Raw genomic sequence first — 14,878 nt, forward strand, 5'->3', positions numbered from 1 at the left:
TGGGGTTTTGGGAAGGCTGGAAAAGACCAAATTGGGTTCTTTAACCCGTTGGATTTATGTGAGGTTTATTTTCGGTTGATCATGAATCAAGGGCAGAATAGGTACTTTGAGGACGTTTTTATATGGGGGGAAAGGGATAAACTATACATCAACAGCCAAATCAGAGCATATTATAGTCTGAACTTTGAGTTAAACATGATTAATATGGGTTGGCAACTTAGCATATAATGGCATTTGGCAGGCTGGTTTGACAAAGCAATGAAAGCACTCGGAGCATTTAGCTTAAAGAGTCAACTTGCTAAAAGTATAATTGTACCATAACAAACTAGGTAAGAGTATTTTCTCAAAAAAAAGCAAGAGTAAGTACAGCAATATCTTACAAATTTGCCAAAATAATAAGAAGTATATAATAGGTTGCAGTTAAGTCAACTCCTAAAATTCTTATTTTGGAGTAAAGGACATGTGTTCAAATTATAAAGACACCATGTCATAGATTTCAAATCATATTCTTCATAAAAATTAAAATGTAACTAAGACTTTTTTAAAAAATAAAAATAAACTTATAAGTTATACCAAAAAAATTGCTAAATGATAATTATAAATGGACTTACTTATGCTTACGACTAGACCATAGGACATGACCTACTCTAAGTGGGTTTTCTTTTTCTAATTAATTAATTGAAAAGCATTCTAAAAAAAATTGAAAAGGGTAGTGAATGAAATATCCTATAGGTGTGAGTCTCAAGCATGAACTTTTTTTTAAAGTGATAAAGGGTGTGTTTGGTTGAGATAATGAAAAATGGAAAAGATAGAAAAGATATAAAAGTGAACAGAAATAAAATAATTTCATTTATCCTATTTGTGTGTTTGGTAAGAGGAATAGAAAAAATTGAATGATAGATATTGAAATACTATTATAAACTTATTGTACTTTGAAAAAATGGGGTAATGGGAATAAAATAATTATGTAAATTGATTACTCATGACCATCTTGTCCCCCCTTTTTTGGGGGGGAAGAGACCATATTGTCCCCAAATTGAAAATAACCAAATTGGGGGGCCAAGAATAAAATCTTCGTCCCCACTATTTTATATTCTCTCTCATTTTCTATGATTTCCTGGTTACCTACCTCCCTTGAAGTATATGATAAAATGAGTATTAGTTAGTCCAACTAAAGTTATTTATGTATTTCAACTCATCCACACAACCCGGCCAAAGTAAGAATTTACAAGATGTACTATCATAATGAAAGGGAAGTCCCATAAATTACCCACCCCAATTTAAAAGCCCAAATCACCTAAACATGTATGGCTATATTCATGGCTATAGCTATGTAGCGTTGAAGATGGATACACAATCTCAAGACTTCTACCCCTACTTCACAACCCTAATCGTGGGATGTGATTGAAAATTTGAAATCAGTCATATGGGTATGTCAAGCAACAACATACTTCAAAATATATATATATATATATATATTGTACAGTGTACTACATAACATTCTAACCTTTATTGGTTATTGGGAAAAAAACAAAAACAAAAATGCCTTTCCTAAGCTTTCAAAAAATAACATTATTTTATTACATAACCTTGTTGATCATTTCACTTCTAAATCAACAATAATGTACCAAATTAGTTGAATAAGTAATACTTCCTTTGATCATTTAATTTGTTACTTTTTAAATAAAATTTTATACGTACTATAAAAGGATTTAAAATCCATATTTTTTTTAGAAAGGTTTAAAATCTATATTTGTGTGACAATAATATTTTAGATGATTAAACATATCATATAATATTATATGATATAATAGAAATAACATGTTAAATGTTGATAAAGTAGATGCCTGGCTTTTATGTCACTTAGACAATAGTTTATTTTACCCACTTAAACTATTGTATAACGTGCTTTTATGGCATAACTAACTCTAAATATCCTAAAAATTATTTATACAGTTTGCTTTAAGCAAAATTAAATATTAAAGTTTCTACATATATTTAAAATTGGGTTTGAGTCCCCTTGATCTCCATTAGTGAGTGCATTAATGTTCATCTCTCTCTGTATTGACTTGGGTGCATAGGAGTTGCCACCTTCCCCTCCTATGCATTTTTTTTATTTACCCAAAATATATATATATTTTTTTATATATTTAAAATACTACGGTGATTAAAACTTTGTGATCAAAAGTCTCAAAAAAAATTTATTTAAAATACTACGGTGATTAAAACTTTGTGATCAAAATCTCAAAAAATTTTAAAAAAGTTTCATGAGGGTTTAGATAAAAAAAATTTATTACAAAAGTTCTATAAATTTTGAAAAATACTAATTCAATTAAAATTTAATTACCAAAATTCAATAAAGAAAAAAGTTTAAGTACTTATTAATTTCTAATAACCATGCCAAAACAAGGAAGAAAATGGGTGGTATTGAGTCTTGTTGTGGGCTTGTGGCACAAAAAATTAATTAAAGCAAGAAAGGTCTACGTACCAAGAACGAGTGATGGTAGATTGCAGTGCTTGATTTTGTGCTCTCTCTCTCTCTCTCTCTCTCTGTAAGACAGAGAGTGTATAGAATACTTTTGCAAATGAAAATAGTAATTATAAACTGGTTGAAAAGCACTTGTTTGGTGATTGAGACCTTCGGGAACCATACTGAAAAGTTGGTGAGTTTGGGGTTTCATTGAATTGTCGATTTTATGTCGGGGTTTTTGTTTTATGGGAATTTTGTCATGTTATATGTTATATATTGTAGGCTGTAGCATAGATTTTTTATTTTTATTTTTATTTTTAATTTTTTTTAGAATCAAGACTCAAAATTGGCGGAATAATCTGCCTGAATTACATTGTGGATATGTGGTGGAGCATCTTCCATCCACACAACATAATTTGAAACATTCCTCATATACTTAGATAGATTGTGAGTGACCATATTACCTTATCAATTCTCTCCTAATGTAAGAGTAATGTAATTGAGTAAAAGACATGGAGAGAAAATTTGCCTCTTGGAGAATCAAACTGTGAGTTGTTAGGGGATATTGATCATCCTTGAGAGCTTGATTATAATCTCTGAATCTCCTTCCAACACTACCTCTAAGATGTTCGACTCTTGTGCAATTTGTAGGGCCCTAACTAATTTTTAGAAGGAAAAAGTTTTGCTTTAAATTAGTTTGGAGTTATCTTGTTTTAATTTATGTTGTGGTGATTAGAGAGACCATCCATATGTAGTTTTAATCACATGAGTTTTTTTTAATGATTTATGTGACTTATTTAAATAATGCACATGTATTATCTTGAAAAATCGACCATATAATCAGCTAAAAAAGAAAATATCAAACTAGTTTGAAGCCAAACTTTGTCATATTTAGAATGTTATGTTAATGAAGCAGAGTCCAAGCCAAGCAACATTAAAATCTTTCTTACCTTCATCCCTATGATTAAAATAATTATTATGGTTGAAATAAGGTTTAAAACATTTTGTATTAATCATGGTTAATAGATGAGTAGGCAGTATGAATTTTACTGTGCATTTTATTTATTTTCTTCATTTTTCCAAAATTTGCCAGTAAATTCATGGACTTCATATGTTCACCTTACCTAAAAATAAATTTGCAAGTAAATTGCTGCATCAAATGGCTGATTAGAGAAGCAAATGTTGCAACCCACGCCTTAGTCAAGCAGTTTTTGGGAAACAATTCTTTTGGTTCTTTTGATGTGGGATTGGGCCTCCTTGTTTTGTTTTGTAATTAAAGCTGAGGCTCACAATCCTTCTGTGTAGTTGCTATTTTTTATTTTTGGTCGTAATAAATATTTCCAATTCATCAAAAAAAAAAAAAAAGATAGTCCATGTTGAGTATTGTTTTATAGGGAAGCTGTACATGGTTGTACATTGTGGTATCCTTTAGCAAAGCAATGGTCCAATCCACCAATGCCACGTGTCCCAAATAAAATAAAATGAGAAAAAGAAACAAGAGAAAGCTATATGTTTGTTTTAGTTAATTGACTTAACTCATTCATGACTCAATATATTAAAGATGAGTGTGAATGTTTGCTAGGAGCCTGGGACCATTCGTGGCTTACATGTGGTTAATTTGGTTTTGTTTAAAGAATTTAGTCTTTTCCATGGTTGCAAAGATATATAACTATTAAGTATTAACCTTTAGACATCGAAAAAGACATATACTAATTAAACAAATTTATGTACCTATTAGGCAAAGTTCTGTTGGCATCTGCTCCATCACTTTTTTTTTTTTTTCCTCAATGAAAATGAGGGTTTTTAGTGTGAATTTATCGATCTTATGTCATATGACTACAATGCGTTATGTTAATATCTCGTGTATCATTAGGGTCTTGATAAGGTTATCATCGTGGGCATAACATATTCATTGAAACGTCAATCACTACTTAAATCACTCAATTCTTGTCAATCATCATGTGAAAATTGTCCGATGACTTTTATCACCAAGTTACACCCCGCAGTGGTATAATCCATCACTGTTTATGAGAGCAAGGCTGGTGAGTAATGCTTGACATAAGTGAGGGAATTTATTTAGCATTTACACTGGCCACTACACTAACAATAGCAAGAGTTTGACCATAATTCAGTGGAGCACCAGCTTGTTGGACAAGCATATATGTGCACAAGAGCATTATTTTTGGCAAGACTAAACAATGTTCTCAAATAAGAAAGCAACACAATGTCCCATAAGAAATCAATACATTGTCTAAAAAACAAAAAAACAATACACATCTACAATATCACCCCCTTTTCTACTATAAAAGGATGATGAAGGAGAACTCAAGGGGGGACAAAATTTTCCGGACTTCGAAGTTCACACTTCCAAATTTTCTTACTCATTATTCCTCATCTCTCTCTCTCTTGTAAACTGTTACAACGTTGTGATTATTTTTCGGAACACATCTGTGATGCCCTAATTTGATTAATTGTGTGATGTGTGTAGGTGTGTAATGAGTCTCATATCGGGTATTTACTAGGTAGATCTGAGTTTTATTAACAACTACAAAAAGCCTTAATTGTGACTAGTCATTTTGAGGTATAGCACAGATATGGCTAATGCTTTTTCTTGGATCGTTACATATGGTATCAAAACCGGCCAAGTAACCCCGTATGGGCTCAAAGACACTACCCCACAAAGTGGGCCCTAACGAGGACGTTAGGGATTTAAGTGGGGGAGATTGTGATGCCCCAATTTGATTAATTGTGTGATGTGTGTGGGTGTGTGATGAATCCCACATTGGGTATTTACTGAGTAGATTTTTGCTTTAGGGCTTAGAGACATTACCCTACAAAGTGGGCTCTAATGAGGACGTTAGGGATTTAAGTGGGGGAGATTGTGATGCCCCAATTTGATTGATTGTGTGATGTGTGTGGATGTGTAATGAGTCCTATATCGGGTATTTACTGGGTAGATCTGGGCTTTATTAACAATTACAAGGAGTCTCAATTGTGACTAGTCCTTTTGAGGTATAGCACAGATGTAACTAGTGCTTTTCCTTGGGTCGTTACAACATTGGATTAATCGATTGACTTGAGTATGTGGTTTTCTTTGTCTCCAAACACAAACGATTTCCATGTAAAAATATGTGTTTTTATTTCAGTTTTACATTTACCTGTAGCTTTATTTTCTCATTTTCCTATATATATAATTTAAATACTATTGATAGTTATTTTTATATTTTGTTAACTCTTTAAAAAATTTTGTAAGGATATTATTAGGTATATATAAAATGTAAATCGTCCATTTTTAAAAAAAATTATAGTGAAGCACTTTTTTTTTTTCGATTAATTTATTCTAGACTCTTTGATTTTTGTACTTAATAACTCACTTAGATGAATATTTATGATGTGATCCCACATTTGATTCTAAAATTAATAAATAAAACTCTTTAAAAATAAATAATTTAGGACACATGGCGCAAAAATGAAACTCTAATTTGGAATTCTAATTTGAATTTCTCTCAGTTTCACCTATTATTATATATATAGACTAGTATCCATGTCCTGCATGGATTGATAAATGTCAAACTCAATTACTTATTCATATAAAATCACCCTAGCCTACCACGCACAAAAGTTATGTAAGTTTATTATATAGGAAGTGCATTTTCTTGTTTATATAGTATTTTGCAAATACAAGGTTTTGAATTCAACCTCAAAAGAAGAGAGGTGGACTTGCTAGTTATTTTATATTTGTGTGTTAGACTATTAGTTGGAGTCTTGGAGAGGAGAAATTTGGAGAAATTATTAGGTTTATCGGGAGAACTGTTAAAATGGTCTTCTCAAGTATCCTAACTAATAAAACACAGCTACCTATGCAAGATTAGCGTGCGCACACCCACACACACATGAAAAAAATCACGAAGTGATAATTATATCACGCTTACATAGGTATTAGTGTTTTATTGATTGAGAGGATCATTTCAGCAGTCGTACTGGTGGACTTAATAATTTCTCTTTGGGTATTGTAAAATGATCAATTCTCCCAAAATATTAAACTATTAGGATATAATAAATTTAATTATTTAATCACATATTTATAGTACTCCCTCTTACATGTGAGATTAAACTTCCTTTTAATAGGTAAGGCCTAACATGCGAGATTTTAAATGAGGGTAGAGCAGAGACGACAATTAGCACACTTAGAATCTCATGCTTTGATACTGTATTAAATTATTATCAAAAAATTAATTTGTGTTTTTAGATGTTTTGATAAATTGTTCTTAAAAATAGTTTTCTAGTGTTTTTCCACCTGTATCTCTTTGGCATTGGTTTTCTATTTCAATTTATTTTTACTCAAACCTTCTTCTCGTAAAAAATAAAACAAAATTAGATCAAACACAAGCACAACTACCCCTCGCAACTGGTCAATCCTTCCACTGCACCCAAACCATCAATTGCAAAACAAAAATAACTAAAATCGACCAATAATCACAAACTAACAAATATACACACACACACACACACACAAAAGAAACCATATCAAAAATATTACTCCATCCGTCTTAATTTATTTGTCCTATTTCAAAAGGGAACATTATTTATTATTTTGTCTAATGTATAAAAATGTATAAATTTCCAAAACTACCCTTAAATAAATTTATCAAAAATGGTTTTGAAAATAAAATAGGGGCATAATAGGAACATTAGTAATTTAAAGGTTTTTAATTTTAGAAATAGGACAATATTTTGGGACATACTAAAATGAAACAGAGGACAAACAAATTGAGACAGATGGAGTATTAAAGAAGGTGAATTGTATCCATATAGTTGATACTTGATAGTGAATATTTTGGTTAGTGTTGCTTGTGAATGTAGGCATAGAGTTGGCCAAACCACATTAAATATTATTGTTTCTTGTGGACATTTTAATTTTTGTCTTCATGTAAATGCACTTCACTAACCTCAAATCACAATAATTGATGATAAAACTTTTGCCATTGCACATCACCCCAAAAGTTGGATAGAGAACATTATTACACATTGATAATATTCTGCCAAATGAGTGTGAGTTTGGCAAAAATAATTTTTGCCAACTTATTTTATTATTCAGCTTATTTTTGCTACTATTCATGGGTTCCACTATACTTTTTGATATTATTCATGGGTCCCACTGTACTATTTCAATTAACTATTACCTTTATCTATAGTACTTTCAGCAAAATATTTTCAATTATAACAAAATAAGCAGATCCCAAACAGACTTTGAGTCTTTGGATTGAAAGGTTGAAGATGGTTCAAGGATTTAGTGTGAGTGAAATTGGGCCATTTTTTGGGTTAAAGGATTGGATTCGATTTATGTTTAAAAATCTGGGTTTTGTTGGGTCTAGGGCAGCGGCCCATATATGTAGTAATTTACCAATGTTAACACAATTTTTTTAATCCAATAGGCACATGTTTGTTTCCTAAATGGGCTAGCTTAGCTACCCGGCCCGCCAACAATGCCTGTGACTTTGTTGATCCAGGTGTACTCATCTTCAAAGCCCAAATTGTTTCACACGAGTCTTCCATTCAATTCTATATAACCATAAGTCCATAATATTGGAATATTCAAACCCATCTTCACCCTCAACATTACATTGTTCCCTTAAAAATATATTTCTCCTACTTGAGCAATTCAAACCGTAAACAAATCAATTTGATTATAGTCAAGTAGCATGTTATTTGAGTTTAATTTTTGTTAATTTGTTTCACAGAAATCAAAGATTTATTATTATTATTATTTTTGGTTTTAAAACAATTCTATTGTTTTATCGATAGGTCCAGAGATAAAAATATTTTTACAACTAAGAAAGCAATGTATTGTGATTAGTGCAAATATAAGTGGTCTTAGTAGTGAGTCGTGTGAAAATAGTATTGTTACAATCATTATTGGCTGTGATGGTATTGTTCCAATCATCTATGGTTGAGTTCTAATAAGTAAAAGTCTTCTTTCCTTGACTTTTCTTCTCCATGATTTCAACAATTGCGACTATAGTGCTTTGTTTTTTTTGTCTCCTTTGTAAGTTCTATATATAGGCTATAGCCTATAGCTATCCGATAAGAAGTGTAGGGAGACGGCAAATAAGTGTGAGGAAATAAGTAGGGAGGAAATAGTGAAGAGTAGCGGGTGTAGCAAATTGTGTGTATGTATTAAGCATTAATAAAAGTTCTACTTTATTGATATAACTCCTTTGTGTATTCTATTTAAGTGTGATGAGATTTATCACAAAGTATTTGACAGTAAAAATATGTTTCTCCTACTTTTCTTTTGAGTGTTAAATTTATTTTGATGAAACTTCTCCAACAACAAATCTTTTCATTGTCTACACTTCATAGCACATCAACATAAATTTTATTGTAATTAGTAATTACTGTTAAAAGCTCAGAAATGATACACCCATAAATGCATAAATCTCATAATGCTCCTAGGTTTTTCGATGATTAGAAAATGCTTAAATTCTAAATTGAGATAAGTGAAAAGTAATATTAAAATAAAAAACAGAAAAGCTTTTGAGCACACATTTTTGTACATGCGAAGAGGCTAGTTCTCTTTAGTCTTTTACCAATATTCATCCATTATTTATGGCTACCATGACAACAGCGAAAAGAAGAAAAACAATTTCATCACAAAACTTTATGCCAATTATTGAAATGTTTATCTATAATACATCATAAATAAATATCATCAATTTAAATTAGTACAAAGATACAAAACCTTAAATATCAAATGATCCCTTCAAAGCAAATGAAATTTGCTTCTAATATGTCACCCTGATCTTCCACAATTGTCCTCTCAGATTTTTTTTTACAGCAATGTTTGGTATTGATCCGCTACCAGCAAATGCACATTTGTTCACTTCTACAATGCCCCTCCATGTATTCTGCTGCCCAAACTAATTCATCTTGGTCAATTATAGCATCTTTTCAGCCAGAAATTTCCAGGTACAAGAAGTATAAGCATATTCAACAAATAAATGGTGGATACTTTCCCCCAGTTCAGCCCAAAAACAATTCTTGTCTCTTCCAATCTACTGAAAACTTACAAATTGAACATGCCACAAGTCAATTAGACCATTCAATTTCATATAAGTGGTGCTTCCCATTTTAAAAAACTAAATTGATAAAACCCCAATACAAGTGAACATCCCCTTTTAATAACAAACCAAAATCTAATTAATCATAAGTCTTTTTTTATCATCGTATCCAATAAAACGTTCAAATCTGTAATTGGGTATAATCTACTACATGTATTTTCAATTTTACATAAAAATAATTAAATCATCAAAAGCCCAAATCATATTAACTCCCAAAAGGTGGAAGTCAGACCAATGGGGAATGTAAGCTAATGTGAATGTGCCGTGTTGCTCTGATAAGACACCGGAGAAACCCCATACGCTTTTCCTGGCCTAACCATCTTCCATACCACCTTAATGGCCCAATCTTTAGTTTTTATCACTGGGTCACAACTTCACAAGCCTGCGCAACCAAGCTCGGCAATCTCGTTGCCTCTAATTCTACAATATAACTAGTAAACTAGTTTGATATTTAGCCAATGTGGGACTGGCATGTTTGGTTTTTTAAATGTACCCAGACATTGGTTTTAATTTTTAATTTTTTATTTTTAAGAATAAGAACCTTTTTTTTACTATTTTTTATGCAATCACATTATAAAAACTTTCACATCAAATTATCTATTATACACTCTATTTTTTTAAATAATCATTTTTTTATTATATCTTCAACCCACGTCAAAACACGCTCTCTCTCAAAATAAAAGCTTCTTCCTTTTTGGTAGTCTACAGTGCCTCTTCTTTTTTTCTCTTTGGTTGTGATAATTGGGTCTTTAAAAAAAAATAGTCATAAAATTTTATCGTATCTTAAAAAAAAAAAAAAAAAAAAAGTGCACCCAAATAGATTTGGTGACTTGATAGGGTCTTAATAGCAGCAAATTTACTCTCCTTTTGTTTTTGTTTTTTGTTTTTTGTTTTTTGTTTTTTGTTTTTTGTTTTTTTTTTTAAATATTTTTTATTTATTTTTTTGTTTGTTTTCTAAAGGTGCTTTTCCTTGCAAAATTCTTTGTTTTTACTATCTTTCTGAAGTTTCAAAAGTAATAAGCAACATATAGCCTGCGAAAAAATGTGCCGGAATAGACTGGTTTTTTTGTAGTGCAAGGTTGAAGTCGTGCTATTACCACAGACTTGCTGCTATGAATGAAAGTTTTAAGAGGTTTTTGGAGTTGGTTGGAGGTTCCAGTTGTGTATGCTCCCTCTTTCCGAGCTTTGTCGCACATTAGGTCCTTAGTGATGTGACTCTTGTGCGCTTGTTTATCTAGGGTGGGGTGTGTGTGTGTGAGTCCATTTTTCTTATTTTTATTTTAAGAGTCGCTACTAGCCATTAGTTTATGTCCCTTTTACTTTTTGAAATTGTTTAATTATTAAGGAGAACAAATTATCTACAAAATATTTAGAGAGTAAATTATACATATTCAATATAAGTTTGTTATGAGTTTTGATTATCATGAAAAATGCCATTTTAAAATAATAAAGAATTTGAATAATTATTTGAAACTTAAAAAGTTTATTTGTACAAAAAAAATTTTGAAAAATATAGCATAACATAATTTCAAAGAATATGGACTACCTTATAAGGAATAATATCAATCAAATACATCCAAAATAATAGAATGATATATTAGTAGACATAAATAGATGAAAAGTAATTTTAGAAATTGTTTGATTTTTAAAAAGAACAAATTATCTTCAAGAAATTTTAAAAAATAAATAATAAATTATATTATAATTAAAAAATAATTATCTATTCTCGTACATCGCATTGATCTACGAGTAATTTTTTTTATTAAAAAAAGTGTGCCTAATTTGTGCAATAATCAACCCTTGGAGTGAAACCAACTCCCTCTACCAGTGGGCTCACTCAACGTGAACAAATTATTCATTGAATATATAGGATTAGATTGATGTGGGTCATGAAGTGGATCACCTAGAGAAATCAAACGAAAAGGCATGCACTTGCAATTATATTTCCTATAGTCCCCTCCTCAATAAACTAGCATAAAAAGTTGTTTTTAGTAACGTAAGCATATGTAGAAAGATGTTGAGCATATGTAAAATTCAACTATTGAGTTGTACGTTGTTTATATTTTTAATATATATGTCAAATTTTGTGTTAATTGAATATTTTTACTATATAAATTATAAGCTTATATTTTATGTATAATTTTAAACTACAAAAATTTGCAATTTAAGTAATTTATTGATGACATAGCTATTGATCTTTAAATTTTTAGAAATTTTATAAGTATGAAAGATATAAGAAGAAGATGTAATCCAATGGTTAATTTGTCAAAATTCACATATAATAAAAAGATATTGAGTAAGGTTGTAGTTTTAGGCTACAATTAATTTTGTAACTAAAATTTGTCTAAGAGAAAATGTCTTACACCTATCCTAGCCAAAGGTGAAGTCTTTGTCTTTTCTTATCCACTTTATTTATTTATTTATTTTTATTTTTTACATTTTTATCTCTTTCAACTCATAATCTAAACTTTTACCTGTTTATTTAGAAATTAATATTTTCTTGAAAATGAATCATTTTCTAAAAAGTGTTTTTAAAAAATTATCTTATTTTCTTATGTTGGTAATGATCTTAAAATGAGTTTGAAAACCAACTAATCATAACTTCCCTTATTTAGCTTTGTGTGAGATAGAATTGTTTTTCTTATTTAGCTTATAAGAATTGTTTTCCATAATATTGTGAAAAACAACTCTATCTTATGTCAACTTAAATAAAAGAAATTAAGAGAGTGTTCTCCTTTGACCAATTTCTATAACATACATTCAGCAAAAAAAAAAAAAAAAAAAAAAAAAAAACTTTGATATACACTCTTCAATACAACAAGTCATTCTATGACATACACAAACAACGTCAGATAAACGATATGTTGCAGATGTCTTTACTCCCATTACGGGCCTACCCTAATTTCATATAGTGATGCATTAGTTTAGTAGTAACTCTAACTAAGAAAATCCTATTTTTAAATTTTTTTCTTGATAATAAGAAAATCCTCTTAAGATGAATGAAATAATTATAAAAGTTCAAGTTGATTACAATTGATAGAAAATACTATATAGCTTAGGAAAAAAATAAGAAGAAGAAAGATTTTTAAAAAAAAATGCTTAAAACAAAGGGGAAAAAAAAAAAAAAAACTAAGCTAAATTTGATATAAACTTGTGACTACCAAGTAGGGGTGTGCATAGGTCGGGTTAGGTTGGGTTAAGGAGATTTTTTTACCCAATCCACCATGATGGGTTAAAAAAAAATTTAACCCAACCTAATCCATCACATAAGTCCAACCCAACTCATATGGGTCGGGTTGAACTCATGGGTTGGACAAATTTTTTTTAAATTACTATTATTATTAAATTAAGCAAAAAAAATATATCACACTTACTACTTGAGTTGATAAACAAAATATACATTAATATATGAACTAATATATATTAACATTGACTTTTATATAGGATAGAAGGAAGAGCTGGTTATTTTAAAAAATTTAATAATTATATAATATATTTTAAATATATATTAAATATATGGGTGGGTTGGGTCAGGTTTGATGGGTTTGGAATTTTATAATCCAAACCCAACTCAACCTGTTATCAAAAAAAATTTTGTAACCCAACCCAACCCATCAAGCTCTAAAAACCGATCCAACCCCGCGGGTTAGGTTGGATCGGATTGGTTTTGGCGGGTTGGCTGCACACCCCTACCAAGCGCCCATCAGTATACACATTGTATTAGAATAGCAAAGTAAGCTTGCATGTCTCCATTTGATAGCTTAGAAAAAAAGGAAGGCAGATCGATTGATTCTGCCTATATAATTGTGGGTTCAAGGTATGGAGACCTTTCGATCCGATCAAGATCTCTTGAAATTTTAAATTTTATAGGGAAGCTGTACATGGTGGTATCCTTTAGCAAAGCAATGGTCCAATCCACCAATGCCACGTGTCCAAGATAAAATAAAATGAGAAAAAGAAACAAGAGAAAGCTATTATATGTTTGTTTTAGTTCATTGACTTAACTCATACATGACTCGATGAATTAAAGACGAGTGTGAATATTTGCTGGGAGAGCCTGGGACCATTCGTGGCTTAATATGGCTAATTTGGTTTTGTTGAAAGAATTTAGTCTTTTCCATGGTTGCAAAGACATATAACTATTAGGTATTAACCTTTAGACATGGAAAAAGACAAATACTAATTAAACAAATTTATGTAGCCGTTAGGCAAAGTTTTGTTGGCATCTACTCCATCACCTTTTTTTTTTGGTTTTACATAATGAAATAAACGGGTTTTTAGTGTGAACTTATCGACTTTACATCACATGACTGCAATGTATAATATTAATATTATTATGTGTACCACTAGGGCTTTGATAAGACTATTATCGTGGGCATAACATATTCATTGAAGCATCGATCACTACTTAAACCGCTCAATTCATGTCAATTATCATGTGAAAATTGTACGATAGCTCTTATCACCAAGTCACACCCCCCTGTGGTATAATTCATCACTTTTTATGAGAGCAAGGCTGGTGAGTAATGCTTGACATAAGTGAGGGATTTTATTTAGCTTTTACACTGGCCACTACACTGACAATAACAAGAGTTTGACCATACTTCAGTGGAGCACCGGCTTGTTGGACAAGCATTTATGTTCACAAGAGCACTATTTTTAGCAAGACTAAACAATGTTCTCAAATAAGAAAGCAACACAATGTCCCATAAGAAATCAATATACATTGTCCAAAAAAAAATTAAAACACAATTTCTTTCTTGTAAACTGTTATAACATTGTGATTATTTTTCAGAACACATTGGATTAATCGATTGACTTGAGTATGTGATTTTCTTCGTCTCCAAACACAAACGATTTCCATGAAAATATATATGTTTTTATTTCAGTTTTACATTTTCCTGTAGCTTTATTTTCTCATTATCAAACACTAGTATCCGTGTGCTGCATGGATTGATAAATGTCAAACTCAATACCTTATTCATATAAAATCACCCTAGCCTACCACGCACAAAAGTTATGTAAGTTTATTATATAGGAAGTGCATTTTCTTGTTTATATAGTATTTTGCAAATACAAGGTTTTGAATTCAACCTCAAAAGAAGAGAGGTGGACTTGCTAGTTATTTGCTATCCGTGTATTAGACTATTAGTTGGAGTCTTGGAGAGAAGAAATTGGGAGAAATTATTAGGTTCATTGGGAGGACGGTTGAAATGGTCTTCCCAAGTATCCCAACTAATAAAACACAGTTATCTATGCAAGATTAGCACACACACAAAAAAAAAAA

Source organism: Quercus robur, chromosome 4 (assembly GCF_932294415.1).
Source record: "Quercus robur chromosome 4, dhQueRobu3.1, whole genome shotgun sequence".
Lineage (NCBI taxonomy): Eukaryota > Viridiplantae > Streptophyta > Magnoliopsida > Fagales > Fagaceae > Quercus > Quercus robur.